The sequence below is a fragment of the Halichoeres trimaculatus genome, unplaced genomic scaffold (assembly GCF_033239565.1).
Source record: "Halichoeres trimaculatus isolate MK-OKI-2021-1 unplaced genomic scaffold, fHalTri1.1 fHalTri1_scaffold_6, whole genome shotgun sequence".
NCBI lineage: Eukaryota > Metazoa > Chordata > Actinopteri > Labriformes > Labridae > Halichoeres > Halichoeres trimaculatus.
This window is the reverse complement of record NW_027437184.1, coordinates 10,363,401-10,380,324: the sequence shown is the minus strand read 5'-3', so window position 1 is coordinate 10,380,324 and position 16,924 is coordinate 10,363,401.

Below are 16,924 nucleotides of genomic sequence, written 5' to 3'. Positions count from 1 at the left end.
GCATAAGAGAGGAATCGACATGCTGAGATCATCTTAATTTGAACATGGGTAGATGAGTTTGTGTCGAAGCCAGAGAAAAGGCCGAGCAGCGGGGTCCTCTGTGTCTGATTGCTGTCTTGGATCAGCGGCACAGCGTGGGCCGGCCTGCCCGCTCTCTGCTGCCAGTGATGAACACAAGGTGCCACTTACCTGCTCCTATCTGAGCGGCTCGCCATCAGCCTGAAGAGCACTCTGACTTTTGGTCTGTCAAAGAGAGAAAAGCTCTCCTCCTCAGGCAGGCTTCAAGCACTAACCTGAAGAGATAAGAGAAGAGAGTGATGGACGGATGTGTGGTCGGGTGGACAGAGATTACACTGAGGAATGGATGGATGGATGGATGGATGGGTGGGTAAAGAGGGAGGTGGATGTTTACCTGAGTGGATGGCAGGATGAAGGATGGACTGGCTGCTTGGCTGATGGGAAAAGAGATGGGTGGAGGATTGGATGAAGCGGCACAGATCTGCTGCTGTGAGTTCAGATTTAAGACTTTGCCTGTGAGGAAAAACAAAAGCTTAACCTTAAAAGCTTTAGCTCATCTAAAGTACAGCATGGAGTTCAAAACAACTGATGCAACACCGCCTGTGTCTTTAGCTGAGAACTCTTCTTCTGAATCTGGGAGAGTCAAACTCTCTCATCTGCCAGTGAGCCAGTGAACGTCTCAAAGTAAGCATGATGAATGCTCAAGTCCATGCATTCTTATCACAAACTTTTATACTCAGACAAAAAACTGCTTCTCAAATGTAGAAATAAATGCCATCCACTATGTTGTGCATAAAGAAGGATAGCCTGTGAATAGTTTGACTTCTGCAGTGAAGGTACACCCACAAGGTCAGCAAAAATAATCAGCTCAAAGACAAAAACAGCACTTCAAAGTCAAATTAAAGGCATCGAACTCAGAATAACCATCCGGAGGAGAGTAAAGGCCTCACAACCTTCCATGCAGACAACAGAGATACTGTAAACACTGCTCACAACGCCCACGCTCCAACAGACAGCTTCAATACTCATCCTCTGCTCCTTTCCCCTGCCATGAAAAACACATGTACAGTTATTTAACCGCAACAACATCAAATAGCAGGAAAAGTTCTGCTCAGTCTGAATGTTCTTTTGAATTTTCCTCCGTCTATCTGGACCAGAACAAGAGTGGGTGCAAAGAAAAACAAAACTGTGGATGTTTCCTCGCTTTTAAGTCTGTGTACATCCAAAGACACTGCTGTGCATCATGTTTATATTAGATAACGGTCTTATTATTTACTGTATTGTGCTTTCAGTGGCAGCTCCAATCTATTTTAAAGCTCTTCCTCTGGCTTACAGTGACAAGAACGGCTCCTGCCTACCTGAGGTCCCTTATACGGGTCTACACTCCTTCTCCCTTGCTATGCTCTGCCTGTGAAAGACGCCTGATGCTCACAGCCCAGCACGGCTCTAAAGCCTTAGTTAGACCCTTCTCCTCTGTTGTTTCCAAATGGTGGAATGAATTTTGTAACTCCATACAATCTGCAGCATCTCTTTCTACTTTTAAGAGATGTCTGGAGACTTATGTGTTCAGAAAACACTTAGACTCTTAATCTGACCCTTCTCCTCTTTGTCCTCAGGGGTAGAATGAGTCAGAAGGTCTCAGCCCCAGCACTCAATGAATACTTAGCACTGATTAATGAATGTTGTTAAAGGTTGAGCCATATTGTTGACGCTGATCTCAACTGTGATTAGCTGTGGCTACAATATTTAAGATGATAAAGATGATTGTTTTGTTTTTTTAAATCAATTTTCTTTATTTACGAGGATAAACAAAAAAAATTAAATGCTGTTTTTCTCTACCAATAGTATAATTAAAAAGATAAAAATAAAAAAACTAAGTATGAGAGAAAAGTATAGAAATTTGAAAATGAAAATATAGGGATATAAAAAAAGAAATAATTAAAAAAGATAAGGCAAGAAAAACAACTTATACACAGTGCAGACCGTGCCATGTCGTGACAGCCTGAGATATGAGATGTTAATGGACAGTAGTGAAAATGCTTTTCAAGGCGCAACAGATTAAAGTTTTTTTGTGTGTGTGTGCAAAAACAACTGACACAGAGTCCTTTTATGGGTGTATTCTGGGAATATACTCTCCTAGCACCGGAAAGCGGCACCCACCTGTGGTCAACGTCTCACTAAGGTTTCCTCCATACTGAATTCATGCTCGTGTTGCATGTTGCCTTTGACAAAAACGTATGCTAGATAAAAATGGAGAACTGTAGAACTGTAATTCCACTTGCTCCAAATCTACCCAAATATCTGCCCTGCAAGTTTGTGGCCAACAATACTTTTACTAGCAGTCAACAGGTTTGTGGACCAGGAGAGGATCACCATTGGGATGGGAATCCAAAGAATCCTGTCTGGAGGTCCTGATAATGTTTCAGACTACATGCTGTTGACAAAATAGAGATCGGTTGTGAGTCTGACGTTACAGTTAACTCTGTGTCATCATAACCCAAATATAAGCATTATGAGAAACAAGAGCAGAATGCTTTTCTTCAGAAGTTGCACTTTCTTCCTGTTCTTTAAATGTTGAAACAGAGGTTAAATAAGGTCATCACAGCACATCATCAGAGGCACACTGCGCTTCCTCACACTCAGACACACATATAAACCTTGGTACCTTCTGCTTCCTCTCTTCATATATTTTAAGTGCATTATTTAACACCTCAGGAAATTGTGCATCCAGCAGAGCCCCATCTTAACTTCCTCAGCCTCTTAAAGCTGAGTAATAATCCTGCACCGGTCTCCTGATTTGTTCTGCTGGAGTCTGAGTTTGTGCGTGGTCTCCATTGTTCGGTGATTAAACTGCTGTGGAAGAAAAACAATGCACAAAGGAGCTGTTTTGCATTTTCACTGTAACACTCCTACAGCACCAGGTAGAGAAACCAGCTCCCAGAGGTTTGAACCAGTTTGTATCTTTATGCAGGAACAGAGCCAGCATGCGCAGAGACTGAGGGGTTGATGCTGTAATATTTTATCTTCAGAGAGGAAAGGGTCAACAGAAGTTTCTCACCAAGTCTTTGAGGAGCTCAGATCCTAAACAGAACAAAAGTTACAGTCTGTAACAGTGAGCACAGTGAGCTGCAATAATGAATTGGACTCTTTATGCACTGCTGATCAATATCTGAACAAAGTGTCAGCGTTTCAAAGACACACTCTCTCTGTCTCTCAGCTTTCACTTGAACTTTCACTTTTTCATCCCTTCTCTCAGAAAATGTTTATTCTTTGGAATCTCACCAAAGATTGACACGATTGTCTTCTAACCTTGGAGCAGAGGAACATAATGTTCAATAAAAATTCATGTTGGCAGCATTTTATCACCATCAAACGGGTCATGCTTCCCACTTTTTTATGTGAATATGTCAGCTCTTGTGTTTTCAATTTTCTTCCAACTCATCTCCCTTCTTATCGGAGATGTGTGACCTTGGAGGTGGCCTGCAGCGATTGATTTCCTTCCTTATGTGTCATGTTTTACAGTCCACCCTGAGGGGACCAGATGGAATCACTGAGGAGCTTCAGGATCTGGAATAAGACAGATATGGATTTTTATGAAGGAAGAGTAGTATGGATGCAAAAAACTATGACCTTCATCTCCATAAATGATATCTGTTACTTGTCTTATTTCTTCCATCAGTCAGACACGGCCAGCTGAGGGTTGAAAACCAAAGCCAAAAACAAAACAAAACCAACAACTATAAACCTCCTCAGTAATGAGGAGCTCCATCATTCCTGTTGATCTCTTCACACTTGATGCAAGTGTTCCCAGGAGGCCAGTGGGAACGTTACTCCAAGTGGTGAAGATGGCTTCATGGAGGGCATCCTCTGTCTGGAATTGATGTCCATTTTTGTAAACTTTCCTCTGCATCCATCCCCAAATGTTCTCAGTGTGATTTAGATTAAGGGAGCACGCAGGATGGTCCCAGAGACTGAGGTTATTCTTCTGGACAGTGGAGTGGCGTGGGGATTTTTTTTGAGGAAGCCAAGTGAGACAAAGCCTCATATCTGTATGATTTTTAGGGAGTGGGGTACATAAAAGACTATGTTACAGTTTGTATATTGCTATTCCATGTAACAGAATGACCTGTTAGAGCGCCCAGAGAGCACTCATTTTACTTACTTGGACACCAACACACGCCCTTTCACTCTCCCACCCTCAGTCACTCATTCACACACATACACTGGCCTCTTGACTTAGCTTAAATATCTTATTAATTTACTCAACCGCCCACTCAAATACACAACCGGCCGCTTCATGCACACTGATAATGTGCTTATCTCCCTGATTTTATTTGGTGGCTTGATGATGACGATACTGTGATTTGATTGGTTTGAGGCCAAAGACGGGGTGGCTTCCCTTGACACAGTCTTGGCCAATCACAGGTGAGCAGTGTCATGACCGTAGCCTCATCTGATTGGTTAATCATTCTTGTTTTGTTTTTTTTTTCACCAAGGGACGCCAACTGGGCTTGGCTTTCTTGCAGACAACAGTGTGCAATATTTTATTTTCACCACGCATTTGCCACATAACCTTTATGAGGGCTGTTTTACACATCGTAAAATGCTCAATAAGTGGAGGAGAGAAATGAGGAAGAGATGACAGTGGCGAAACACAGAAGAACTATTGAAAATGTTAAAAAGGAGTATTTTCATTAATTCACAGCTATAGTCAGAAAAAAGAGAGGAAGCATGGCTTCCCTTGGCCTCTGGGAGAAAACGCCACTGCTTCTGGAAAAAGTCCTTTGTCAGGCAGCCGTTGTGAACTGCAGCATTGTCTTCTTGATAAACCCAGTCATTACCACACAAACCAGGGACCTCAGTCATGAAGGTGGCCCTTAGCAACATCTCTACATAGCCAGCCATTGTTTGATGCCTCTGCACAACCTGAAGCGCCATTGTTTTATTAAAAGAAAAAGCCCCCAGATCATGATAGCGCCCCATCCAATGTGCTGCACAGAAAACATCACCAGTGGGATCTCCTTGTCATGCCAGTAACGTTGGTAGCTATCAGGACTGTCAAGGTTCAATTTTTCCTGCTCAGATAATACAACTTTCTTCCACCTTTCAATGTCCCATGTTTGGAGCTCTCTAAAAAAGTCCAAAGAAGTGAATTTGTGTTGTTGAAGAAGACAAAGTCTTTGAAGTTGTTTTTTGTTCTCAAAGCCCTTCTCTCTCAGATGTCATCTGATGGTTGATTGGCTGCACTCAGCACCAGTAACAGCCTTAGGCCCCATTTACATGACAACGCTTCATCTGCAAACGTTAAAATGCTGTGAAAACACAGAGAAAAAAATCTGCGTTTACACAGAAACGCTTATGGACTGAAAACGCTGTAGTAAGCATTCCAGGCCTGTAGGTGGTGCTATAACTGTCTTGTCCAGAAGCCACTTTTGGGAGATCTCCACCAAAGTCGAGTTGAGCTGGTCATCTGGTGTACTGGGGAATACTAAGTTAAAAAGTGGAGCAAAAGATGCAGATTTTGTTGAAAGACAGTTAGCAGATACAGCAGATTGAGCAGCACAAGCACAACACGGTAGTTCACGACGATCGTAACAACGGTACTGTTGTCCTGTTGTATGCGAGAGCACGCGAGGCGAGTGTGACAACAGTGTTTCCACTAAAAACGCCAGCTTACCGTTTACACAGCAACGGTGTCGGGGGCATTTCAGAAAAATCCCACTCTGGAGGCCGTTTTTAAAAGTTTGCATTTTAGGTTGGCTGAAACGCCATTTCTGTGTTTCACCCTAAAACCTTTGTTGCGTAAACAGCCCCTAAATTTGTGTCAGGGAATGTCCCTTGTCTTGACGGACACCCAATCAGATTCTCCAATGTAATGGGTCTAAAGCTTGACTTTTTTCCCCCATAACCCTCAGGATCTTTGAGGAAATTGTAAATGGCTGTCTTTTTGCGTCTAACCTCAGCAGCGATGGTGCATTGTGAGAGGCCTTGCTTATGCAGCTCAACAATCTGACCACATTCAAAGAGAGAAATAGGTACAGTGCCATAAATCAACATGACAACATGCAGATAGTCAATAATTAGTCAGATACTGACTGTACATTGAAGGAAATGAAAATGGATTTCATTAAATAGTTAGTGAAAAAAACAATGAAGAGTGAGAATGAAAAATCGCTCCTCAGGTTGTACTCACAGAAGGCTCAGAGGAGAGGACTGACCAATGTTAAAGCTCCTAATGTGGCTCATGAAGGAGCAGCCTGTTTAATAAAAGGGTAAAGCAGGATGGATAAAAGTCAAATTAAACAAATTAAAGACCTTGTTTAAGTCAAATTAAGGATTGAACAAGTGAGGGGGAACTGTGGAGCCCATACGAGCTCACACAGGACCACAGCAGACAAATCTAAGAAGGAGTGGAGCAATAAGAGACTTAAAGGGAATCAATAAGGTGAGAAAACACACGGGGCAAATGTACAGCCTGCAGCCGAGGCTACAGCCATAACTTTTGATTAAGATAGCTATTAAAACCAAGGGAAAGTTATAAAAGGCCAAGATGAATTCCCTGAGGTTTGGTACATATGGCTGAGCTCAGGTTGCACCTGCTGTGACCCACAATGGACGTCTGTCTGCAGTGTGCTTCTACTGTCAGGATCTTCTGTAGGTAGATACAATATTAAATCAGTGTACTCTGAAATTAGCCAGACCTTTAAAACTAGTCATTGGAATCATGGACACACAAGTCCTGTATTTCTGATTGTTGTGAATCCTTCTAAATTATTCTTAGGGTCAAGCGCACACTGAAAGGTATGAAACTTCTTTCACAGGACGAATGCATTTTTGGATGAATTCATCTTTCTGTCGGCAAAGGAGAATGTATTTTTTTTGTAACCTGAAGAGATGTTATCAGCAGATCTTTCTTGGCTTCTTGGGAATTGCATAAGAATTGCAAATGAAGCAGAATTGGAGCCAATTTCTGAGCCACACAACTGACTCTGAAGCTGAGCTGCAATTCAACTTATTCTGCAGCTTTTTCTGCACAAACTCCTCAACAGTATGAGCTCCAGAAGGTTTCTTTTGTTGGATCCAACAACATGGTCTAACCAATGGCAGTGGTGATTTTCTTCATAGAACATTTTATTACAGGGAGGATAGAAAATAGCAAAAGAAAACGGTTCAGAAATCACACAGAAAGAGTATGAAGAGTCAAGTCCAGAAGGAAAGTTTTTCTGCCAATGGACGTATTTAATGCTTACACTCTGAATATTCAGTAAGTCTAGAAAATAAATACATTTTCAGTTTCTTATCAGAGAGAAAGGCTGCAGAAACTGAAGCTCCTTCATTGGATTTTGGTTTGGTTTGGTTTTAGGGTCTGATCAGGTGATATTCTGTCAGTAAGTCAGAGATACACTGAACCCTGGGTCCTCATGCACTTCACTGAGCCTTGGTTCCTTCCATCAGTTTTCTGTCTTTTGACCACTTTTGGTAAGTTGGACCATCACGGACTTTGAGCACCCATCAAGGGCTGATTTGGAGATGCTGTGACCCAGAAAAAACAACAGTCACAGGTTGTCACTTTCCAAGTCAAAGACACTGGTCGCATTCTTGCTAACGTTGCCAACTCAGCAACTTTAGCCCAGTTTCCACTCAGTAATTCAGTTTGGTTTGTTTCTGTACGGCATGCATTTTGTGGCATTTCCTGTGACTAGAAGTGGAATAAGTCCCAAAATTCCTGTCCTGTACTGTCCCACTTTTTGGTACCTTTCTGTTGGAGACCACTTGTTGGAAATGGGGCTTTTGTGGCTACATTTGATGAGTTTTAAGACCCCTCTAGCAGCTCTTCAACTGACTTTTCCTTGAGTTTGGAGACTGATGTGATGCCCTGTCTGTTATAAAGTTATACAAATACTAACGGTCAAAGTATTGTTAAAGAGTAATTCATATCTTTGTTGTTGTAAGCCATTATAGACAAAAATAAAATTTATTTTATTAATTATATAAATATTTTTCAAATCAATCAGCCGATTAATTGTCAGATCGTTTTTTTTTTTTTTTTTGTCTATGAAATATCAGAATTGGCCTCAAAAGGCATTTAATTCTATTCCTCCATACACACATTGACCCTTTGCTGAATACTTGACTTGAATGCATCATCACAACGAATGTCATGAAACACCATGGTTTGTAGAGACCTGAAGAGTCCCTGTAGATGTCGGCCTGGATAAAATGATTGGCAGTTTTTAAACACACCCTGGGAACACCACACCAGCTCCCCTTTTAAATCTTTTCCTTGAAATGTTAAATCTCTGCATGGAAGGAGATGGATTTAAGATTCAATCCATTTCACGTTCCAGCCCACCTATTCCTCGCTGATTTCCTCCTTAAACCCTCACTGCTGAGATCTGCAAGTTTACACAAAGGAAACACACTCGTCTATTTCATGCTTTATGCCTCTGTGAGGAGAATATCAATCCTCTGCTGATGCACAGGTGCTCACACTGTTATCTCTGTTTGGAGCTGCTAAACAGGAGAGCGCAGATATAGACGCTCATACCAGCAAATTGTTTCACACTTTCAGCAGATCTACAGGAGCACAACCAGCACAATGTGAATTTAATTACTGCACATGTGAAAGTATGTAATTAGTGGGATCGAAGAGATTGAAATCTGCTTAAAGTCTTAATCTGTAGGAGAAGAACGGTTTAAATACAGAAGGCAGGACTAATTGCATTGAGTCCATTAATTTTTAATCATTTGTTGGCAGATGCTACTGAGATGTTAAGAGATAAAGCAGCTCACACGTAAATACAGTCAGCTGAGTGGAGTCAGAAAACGAAGTGAGACTAATTACAGGAACTGTGTAGTGTGTGCAAAACTCTGCAATGTGGGAATCATGGAAGAATTTGATTTTCAGATACACTGTGGATCAAAAGTTTTAGAACAGCCACATTTTCATCCAGTTGCTTTTTATTTAAATTTAAGCAGTTTAAGTCCAATGAAGAGCTTCAAATAATACAAAAGCAAGAGCTGAACAGCCAGAGGATAAGATAAAAGGTAAGGTAACCCAAAACTAACAGAAAAATCACATTTCACAATTAAATGTGAGAACTCGAGAGTGAAATGGGGCAAATATTAGTTTGGTTTCACAATATAATTTGTCTTAGGTAAAGACCAGAAATGCCGCCTTGAGAATTTCACAAAAAGAATTAGACAAAAATAATTTTAGCCACCCATGTTTTCAAGAGATCTTTTAATTGGACACACACACACACACACACACACACACACACACACACACACACACACACACACACACACACACACACTAATGTTTAATTATACTAAAGCAGCCACAGAATAACTTCAGAAATATCTATCATTGTTACTCCAGATGATGTATTTTTCTGCCATTTGCTGAACGTCTATATATGATGTCTATAGCACCTTCCTAAAGGGAAAAAAAACAACAAAAACAAAAACAACAAAAACAAAAACAAAAACAAAACAATGATCATCTTTGCTGGGGATGGAACAAGCATCCCTCCAGTTGCAAAGAACCAAACACTAACAAATGTGTTTTACATTTTTCACTTTAAACCTGTGCTTAGTAAACTGAAGCAACAGGAAAATTAACTGCAGCAGGATTATAAATCGCCGTTTTAGAATGGAAAATAGGAAATGTTAACAAACAAAATATTAATTTATTCAATGATGTTTTAAATAGACATTCAAAAATGACGCTGAAAATCCAAAATTGGTCTTGGACTGACTGTCGCATTATAGGCTTGATCTGCTCGTTAATTAGACGTCTAACATAGGGGATGCTTCCAAAACAACCAAACCCTTGAATTTACAAAAAAGAATAAACCAAAACCAGTATTTGATAGAGAATATAAGAAGCTCATTAATTAATAAAGCAAATAAAAGTTAAACAAAATAAAGAATAACTAACTAAGTCAAATATATGGAGATACAAAATCATTCAAAGGTACAAATTTAACTCAAAATATGTTTCCCTGTGAACCCAAGGCAAACTAAATAAATCAAAGACTGTAAGAGGGGGAGATGTTCCTCTCCCTTAAAGCAGTGCGCTGGTCCAGATAGCAGAGGATGTTTATTTCTAACAAACACGGTTCCCTCAGTTTCTCTTTAAACACCGCTGCAGAAACCCAGCAGCAAGGAAATCCGACCCTTGTATATTCTGGACATAATCACATCTATGGTCTGGTGCTCCTGTAAAGCCCCAGGCACTGCTCTGGCACAAAATCATTCCCCTCCGGGCTCTTTGCCATCTTCTTATTATTTAAGATACAGCACAAACACTTCAGCTGGGCATCCAGGCGGGAGCTATTCAATGAGCCACGCAGTCTATTTTGTCTCTGTCAATAAAAACCCAGCGCCTGTGACGTGTGACTGCAGAGTGGTAAGGAATGAATAGTAAAGAAATCAATCATTCAGATAAAATTACATAGCAGGAGAGGAGCTCTAAGGTCTTATTAGGACTGACCGACTAAATCTGAAAATTAGCGAGTAGAGGATTCATCCAGATCAATTTCTTTTGGAAAGGCTGTGGAACAGAAAAGCTAAACAACAGCAAATATAACAAAAGCACCATTAGTGTGCTTTTTGTGGAAAAACTGTTTTCTTTTTACAATTTTTATTTCAAAGCTGCTTGCGCGACACAAAGCTTTTCATTCATTTAGTTTCTATTTCTTCAAAATAAATGCAGCTGGATCATCTCTTATTATAATCACAGATTTGTGGCCTCTGATGAATTTCTCTGAATGATTGTTGAACACTGGAGTAAAACTCAGTTGGAGTTGCTGTTTTATGACAAACATTGTGTTATATAAGCTTACAGAGGCTTAGATCTATCACCTGCTTTGTGTTTAAAAACCGCAATGAAATGTTCTTCATTCATCTTTTTGCCGAGCTGCTTGCTTTTATTACTGCATTATTCAGTCTTTGCAGGATGATAAACGATCATGTGGATTACAGCTGATTTTCCCAGCTCACTTTTCAAGAATAAAGGAGAATAAAACCTTAAAGATACTGTGCGGATATTTTTTTCTATAGTACATGAAAGCGGTTGAACTTAACATTAACACTATTTTAATAACCAGAATTTCTGTATTGCAATTTTTGATGCCCATAACTTCTGCAACAGGGAAGATATTGCAGAATTTAGGCTTGTTAGGGGGCGAAGCTATAGGCAGAATGTGGTGCAGAAGCTGAACCCCTCCAACATATGGACCAGTGATGAGGTCCTCATGTGAGGTGACCTCATCACTTCAGCAAGATCTGGTGAAGATTTGGTGCTTCTTACCCAAGCAGGGCCCAAATCAAAAAGCGGCTTATGATCCCAAAGTGACGCCTGCCAATCGCTCAGCAATGCCTACAAATCACCAAGTGACACCTGCCAATGCATCGGCAGCACCTGCCAATCACTTAGTGACACCTACCAATTGCTGTGACACTGGCCAATAGCTCAGCAGCACAGCTATGTGGAAGTCTGAAAATCTGCCTGTGCCAATTACCTGTGTTTATGAGTTCTGACCAATCAGAATCAGGTATTTAACAGCTGGATAATTAAGCAAGGTGGTTAGAATTTAAGCATCCGTTACAAATGTACACTGCATCATAAAGCTGTGTTGATGCGCAGGTTTTACTGGTACAAATAAAGACCTTATAAACTGGATTAAGTAGGGATTTACTGTATCAGCTGATTTGAGAGCTTAATCCACATAAAATATAAGATGTTAGTCATGAAATGAACTCCCATTCGAAGCAAGTTTGGAAATAAGTGCACGCTGAAAAGTGTGATGGCACAGGAAGTGCTGATGCAGAGTCCTGCCAGCTCAACAAGCAGCTCACTGTCCCCCCACAGCTGGAGTCCAGCCTGACAGATAAGCCGTCCTGTCAGCCCTGTATCCATATTTTTACAGGAAACAGGATGTCAGGAGCCTGGTAATGCTTTAAAAAAGTAAGTCTGTGTCAGAGGGTTTGCATGATGGGAACAGCTGTGAAAGAAGAAGTCTAGATATACCTTCCTAGGAGGGACAAACCTGAGGAGAGTTATACAACACACTCCTGTATTGGAACACTTTTACCCCCCAAATTACACTAAAAAATGCAAAAAATAGGGAGCCTTAACGTAAGTTAACTCACTAAATTAATGAGAAAATATCCTAAAACTAGTGAAACCATCTGTCCATGCAGCAAGATAATTTTACCTGATTACGTAAAAGAGACGAAAAATGTAATGAAACCGACAAAGAAGAGAGAGCTGCTGCAAAAGGCAGCCATAGCCAACAGGGCAGCGCCTAGCAACCAGGGAGCCATGTATGGGGAGCCAGTGAGGGGAGGCTTTAAAGAGGGGTGATTCTGACACTGAGGATGTCCTAATATGCACCCTGCACACTTCCGTCCTGCAGAAAACTAAACTGCCTAAAGCTGCAGAACTTTTAGGGTGAAAAACTTTGAGAATCAAACCTGAGGATGGAGCAGATTTTGAGAACGTTTCACAAATCCACCTCTCTGCGTGATTTCTCTTTCAGCTTTGAGTCACAGTCCTGACAGTAAAGTTTCGAGACATCAATAAAAGCTTCACATGCAAACAACAACATGCCAATACCCCTGTCAGACAGCGTAAACAGCAGTTCTCCGGACCTGGTCTCTCTTTCATTCTCCTTGCCTGCCTGTCTTCCTCTCCTCCAGAGTCTTGTTATCCTGGTCTTTGGTCAGTGGAGGATGTCAGAGAGCCAGTGTGTGTGAGAATAGATCGCCCATCAACACTGACTTCAAAACAAACTAACAAGCAGCACAATCAAGCCCCAGTGAGATCTCAAACCCCGCCATGCTCTCCGTGTTCAGATAGAAACAGCAGCCATGCAGCGCTTCATGGACTAATGAGCCTGAGGAGCCATAAAGCAGCGTGTTAGCTCATAAGTAAGCAGCTCTTAATTTTAAATACTCATCCTGAGCATGTAGGAAATGACTGAAGTCTTATCTAATAGCCGTTGCGATTATGAGGATCAGACAGAAGCAGCCTTGGTGGAGCCGTATCTTTAGTGGTTTTTTTATTCCTTTCCTTTAAATGTGAAGCCTTTGAACTCGGGGCTAACAAAGAGCAAGGGCTGCATGAAGCTCCACACACAACAGAAACATCCACACCTTCATTAAAGCCTGAGCACCATCACTGAGAGCATTGAAGGAAAGTCTAAATAATGAGGATTCAGAGGGAGCCTACAGGAGCACAGTGTGCAACTGTTTGTGTGTCTCATTTAAAAATATGTATTTGTGTGCGTGTGTGGGTGCGTAACTGTGATAAATGTAAATATAAGTGAGGGCGTGAGTGTGTGTAAAGTTAGAAGGCAACATTAGGAAGCAGACAGGGTGAAATTGGCGTCAGGCACAAAGCTGGTCAGCCTCTTGAAGGGCCATTAAAGTGACATGGAGGAAATTGCAGCGACTCACTGGAATGAATCGTGGCTTTCTGCCTCTAAGTGCGGCAGCGGCAGCTGTGTTTCTCTGTCTGCAGCTTGGAGTTGATATTGTTATTTATCTGCAGAGAAACTTTTATGACCATCTGGAGCTTGAAAATCATTCAAACACACCGGGCATCAAGCAAGAGCTACTCGAAGGAACACATCTGTTGTTGTGCGGCGTGGGAATGATTTAAGAGGACGGGTGGTTCGTCAATTTTCATGTCGGTACAGTTTTCTCTGAGAGCTCAGAGAAATGGTGTTAAGGAAGAAAAAAGAAGGCTCACTCACCTGTTTGACAGCTCTGTCTGAGTTCACTCCCAGGGCATCAGTATTTATTAAAACACAGCTTATGGAGAACACAGAGTCATATTTTAATAAAATGTTCCCTTAGGCACGATTAAGAGCCTTCACCTGACCTAAGCCCAACCTTTAAGGAATAAAAAAAAGGATTTTACTTTGCATAATAAAAATCCTTTGCATCTTTTCTACTTTTTTGCATCAACTTTCCATGACAGCTTTCTCTGAATAAGAACATTTCTGCACAGCATTAATTTTCTTCACAGCTTGAGAATTTCTGTGCAACTCTGCAGTTTCATGCCTTTCTACAGCATGAGCATTGGATTAACTGTCCAAGCTCTAAACTTGGGAGTACATGTCATCCATCTCTTTAAGTAGATGGGCATAAATAATTCTGTGGTTTAAGAAAAGATGCATGAACTTACAGGAACTCCTGTTTTCATTGCTAGAAAGTGGAAAACAAATCAACAAAGAGATAGTTGGCTTTGAAGAGTAATAACCCTTGTGTTGATCTTTACAGGGAATGTTTTCACACCTTCTTATTAAAAGACAAAATCTGTTGGTTCATAAAGAAGCTCTTTTAGTCAGAATGCACAGACAAAAATGATAAATTCCACCTAGGAAACCTGACAACATAATTTATATCTACACCATCGGCTGTAAACTAAAAAAAAAATGGATGTCAACTTGCTCAGTTCGAAAAGAGGTCGCCGCAAAAACTGCTCCCCCTGGTGGCTGGCTGCAGTATAGGTCAAAAAATCCGGCCCTCCAGTCATTCCAAATGGGCCGTGGTCAAACTTAAAAAAAATAATACTCCTCATAGAAATGTTTCTCACATCCTAAAGTTATAGTGATTTGAAGATACCATTTGGCTGCCTTGTATTGAAGTCCTCTTCCTTTCTGAAGAGTTTCGTTTTCAGTGGTTATAAGAGGTTAAATATTAGGTTTTACGTCTCGATTAACGATGATTGACAGCTGCCATTCCTGTGTATTTTTTGGGGGGACTATAAAATATGTTGGGAGGTAGAGTCAAGAAGTGATACAATTTTCAAAAGAAAAAAAATATATAATATTTTTCTATTTTGGACCTGCACAACTGCACAAGGCTGCGCCTGTGACAGAGGTATTGTGGCTTCAAAACTGTACAATGGTAAATGGTGGAGCCACGCTGCCCACTCTATATAAAGTCTGTGATCTACAATGAAAGAAAAAAATGATAAAATGAAAGAAAAAAAAACTTTCAGAGTAGATTTTACTTGCATATGGTTGTTTGTTTAGTTTTTTATTGTTATTGTTGTTGTTTTCCGAAGAGACAAACTCAATTCAATATTTTACATCAAATTTTACTCTCTTCATCAGCATTTTCTTCCCATAACTCCAGCTGTGTTGTTCTCTGTCACCAAACTTCAGAGAACTGCTCCTTTACATTTTAAGAAAATGGCTTTAGCAAAGTCATTTTTTGTTGTGACTGTTGATAGGAGACCCTGCTGAATGTTGAGATGTCACTGTTGGCATAGCATGACTGTATGTCCTCAACAGCATGGGCCGCCTGGCTATGCTGCATATGGCACAGACTGGCCAACTGTGCTCCATGTCATGGACTATGTAATCATTTTTTCATTTATGTTTCTTAAGTGAATATAGTATTGATGAGCTGTGCTCTGTTGGCCTATTAAAAAGTAAAGCGTAAAAGAGATACATTGAGTTCTTTCTTTTTTTTCATTTAATTTCAAAGGAACACTACAGGGACAGGGATTTAATTCAGTAAAGGAGCAGTTTTCTGAAGCATGATTACAGAGAATAATACAGTCTTAAATGTTAATGGAAATACTAATAAGCAAAAGAAATTTAATCAGGAGTTTCTGAGTAAACTGTCGTAAGTTTATGTAAATACCACTGCATGCATTTGGGTGCAGGTATTAATTTATCAGTTTTCTTCAAGTTTTTTAACCATTGCATGCTGCAGCCTCTTTGAATCTTGCAAATAGTAGAAACATGTGGTCCTCTTACTTTGTCTAAAGTATTTCATGTTCAACAGTTAAATCTTGTAGACTGTTCACCTGAAGCATTGTAAGAAAGATTTAAAGTTTGTGCTTGTGAAGTTTTAGCTCATTTTATTTATAATAAGTTTAGGAACCAGTGCAAATGTTGAGTCTATCTCACTAATGTGCAAAAATGGGATAAATACAATGAGACATATCAGTGGGACTTTGTGAGGGTCAGTGGCGGACACAAAGCTTGTAATCTATCTACACAAGAAAAGTTTGTGATCTCAGTTTGGTGCCCCCTGCAGCTGAACAAGTCCACAGCTTCCTGAGGAACTAAAACCAAACCGTTGCACTTCTTAATAATTGTTCATTCAGAAACTGTAAACGCTGTCACTCGATAATTCAAGCATGGATTCCACTAATATTGCAGGAGTCCTCTCCCGTACACACACAGCACTCCACTGACTGCGCAGCTCCACAGTGATTCTCCTCCTAAATCAGCTCATTTGAATGCAAAGCCAGAGTTTTCTTTCCAATTACACACTTGCACTGGAGCAAAGTAAATCTGGGGAAGGGTTTTTAGAAATTACAGTTATTAGATTATGACGAGCACAGTTCAGTTGAAAGGCTTAAGCCTCTGCAGCTCACATGGAGAAGAAGGAGTGCTCCATTCTGCACTTGCATTGCACTTGGAGCAGAACCTGTATAATCACAGTGTGCACATGCAGAAAGGGTTAGAATTACTGCTCTCTGTCCTCAGTGTGAGGAGCAACATGAGAGTCACAGGAATCATTTTTATTTAACGATTGATGATTCAGGATCCTCTTAGTGAATTTATGCAGCATCATTTCATGCATTTACAAAGTCCTTTCCCACCTTGAATTGATTTTCTATGAAACACTCATATTTAAATCTGTCTTTGCATTTCTTTTCTGTGGGAAGGGTATGGTAATGCAATGTTATTCCACCTCAGAGGAATGCTGTCCCTGCAGACGGCTGCAGCCATTACTCTTCACACTGTGCTTCATCCCTTGTGTGTTTTATTTCACAACATCTCGGTTGAATAAAACATTGTTTGAATAAAATTGTAGAATCATAAACATTTTTTTTTCCACTCTACACCTCAGAAACAAATGCATA